The sequence below is a fragment of the Schistocerca serialis genome, unplaced genomic scaffold (assembly GCF_023864345.2).
Source record: "Schistocerca serialis cubense isolate TAMUIC-IGC-003099 unplaced genomic scaffold, iqSchSeri2.2 HiC_scaffold_133, whole genome shotgun sequence".
NCBI classification, from domain to species: Eukaryota; Metazoa; Arthropoda; class Insecta; order Orthoptera; family Acrididae; genus Schistocerca; species Schistocerca serialis.
The window spans coordinates 320,001-322,500 of NW_026047547.1; the positions used below are offsets into that span (position 1 = coordinate 320,001).

General features: G+C 63.4%; 1 pseudogene; it reads left to right on the plus strand.

Annotated features, from left to right (window-relative positions):
* The window catches only part of LOC126439627 (large subunit ribosomal RNA), a 7,954-nt pseudogene that overhangs the window by 1,785 nt on the left and 3,669 nt on the right, over nucleotides 1-2,500 (plus strand).

The window sequence follows — 2,500 nt, forward strand, 5'->3', positions numbered from 1 at the left end:
GAGCCGCCGTCGGTGCAGATCTTGGTGGTAGTAGCAAATACTCCAGCGAGGCCCTGGAGGGCTGACGCGGAGAAGGGTTTCGTGTGAACAGCCGTTGCACACGAGTCAGTCGATCCTAAGCCCTAGGAGAAATCCGATGTTGATGGGGGCCGTCATAGCATGATGCACTTTGTGCTGGCCCCCGTTGGGCGAAAGGGAATCCGGTTCCTATTCCGGAACCCGGCAGCGGAACCGATACAAGTCGGGCCCCTCTTTTAGAGATGCTCGTCGGGGTAACCCAAAAGGACCCGGAGACGCCGTCGGGAGATCGGGGAAGAGTTTTCTTTTCTGCATGAGCGTTCGAGTTCCCTGGAATCCTCTAGCAGGGAGATAGGGTTTGGAACGCGAAGAGCACCGCAGTTGCGGCGGTGTCCCGATCTTCCCCTCGGACCTTGAAAATCCGGGAGAGGGCCACGTGGAGGTGTCGCGCCGGTTCGTACCCATATCCGCAGCAGGTCTCCAAGGTGAAGAGCCTCTAGTCGATAGAATAATGTAGGTAAGGGAAGTCGGCAAATTGGATCCGTAACTTCGGGATAAGGATTGGCTCTGAGGATCGGGGCGTGTCGGGCTTGGTCGGGAAGTGGGTCAGCGCTAACGTGCCGGGCCTGGGCGAGGTGAGTGCCGTAGGGGTGCCGGTAAGTGCGGGCGTTTAGCGCGGGCGTGGTCTGCTCTCGCCGTTGGTCGGCCTCGTGCTGGCCGGCGGTGCAGGATGCGCGCGCCTGCGCGGCGTTCGCGCCCCGGTGCTTCAACCTGCGTGCAGGATCCGAGCTCGGTCCCGTGCCTTGGCCTCCCACGGATCTTCCTTGCTGCGAGGCCGCGTCCGCCTTAGCGTGCTCCTCCGGGGGCGCGCGGGTGCGCGGATTCTCTTCGGCCGCCATTCAACGATCAACTCAGAACTGGCACGGACTGGGGGAATCCGACTGTCTAATTAAAACAAAGCATTGCGATGGCCCTAGCGGGTGTTGACGCAATGTGATTTCTGCCCAGTGCTCTGAATGTCAACGTGAAGAAATTCAAGCAAGCGCGGGTAAACGGCGGGAGTAACTATGACTCTCTTAAGGTGGCCAAGTGGCGGCGGTGTGGCTGCATCCGGACTTGGCTTTTCGAAGTGCGGTCTTGATGTAGTCGTGCTGCTGCTGCGAGGTGCCTTCCTTGGGTTATGGTTACAGGGAGAGTGATGCGCAATACATGGGCCTAGCCCTCTTAGCCTCTCCTCTCCTGCGGTCTTCTCCCCTTCTCGTGGGCCCGCTGATTTTCGCAGAGTGGAAGACCGCACCAGGGGCTTGGGGGGGTTACCAGCCCCCCCTCGCACTATCCCTTTTTTTAGTTGGGGGCAGTATTCAGAGAAAAAGTGGTGGCCCTTCCGCTGAAGGTGCCACCCCAACTCCCCCAGCACCTAGCCGGCCAACCGGCCGTGCCGAAAATCTTGTAACTTTTGCAGCTGTATACGCCTGTAGTGAGTGCCACCGCAGCTTCACCACCAAGAACGGTCTCGGGGTCCATCGCCGCCGCCAACACCTTGCGGCCGCCAACGCGGAGATCGTCACGGAGAGGCATCGCGCGAGGTGGACGGAGGAAGAAGTCCTGTCGCTCGCCAAGGCGGAGGCCGAACTGTTCCTCGAGAGGGACGCCCGGTTCTTCTTTGTAAATCAAGAGCTCATCAGGATGTTCCCCGACCGAACGCTTGAGGCAATCAAGTGCCGACGGCGGCAAGCTGCCCACAAGCAGCTTGTCCGCCAATTCATGGAGGCGCTTGAGATCGGTCGGGGGGAAGAGCCGGCGTCCCGCCGGGGAGCAGCGAGCCCGCTGCCTGACGCGGGCGAGGCCGCTGCGCCGCCCGTCGACGCAGCCGAGGACTTCGCGGCCGACACCACCGGGCCGCCGCCGGAGGGGCCGACTGACGCCGCCATCTGGGAGCATCTGGCGGGGCTACCCGCTTCCGCCCAGCGTTTCTCTGCCCTGGATCGTGTCATAGGTCTGGGGCGGGGCACGCCGCCCGATGTCATCCTGGGCATGCTCCCGGATGCCCTTGCGTCGGTCGGGTCCAGAGGGGAGAGATCGATCACCAGGACACAGCGGCCGTGCCAACCATCGAAGCGGCCGCCTGCCGCGCCGCCGACGCAGAAGCGCAAGCGGCGCCGCTGGGAGTACGCGAGAACGCAGGATGCCTTCCGACGGTCGCGTGCACGTTGCGTGCGCGGCCTCTTGGATGGCACCCTGCTCCAGCCGCCACCTGCCATCCCTGGTCTGCTGGACTTCTGGGCGGACCTCTTCACCAAGAAGCCCATCTCCACCGCGGGCTTCATTCGTGACCGCCTCCTCCCGCACTCGGAGCCTGTCGCTCCCGAGTGCCTATGGGGGCCGGTCACACATGAGGAGGTCGCCGCCGCGTTGCCGCCCAGGGGATCAGCAGCCGGGCCGGACGGCCTTACCCCAGCGGAGTTGCGGCGCCTGCCGCACG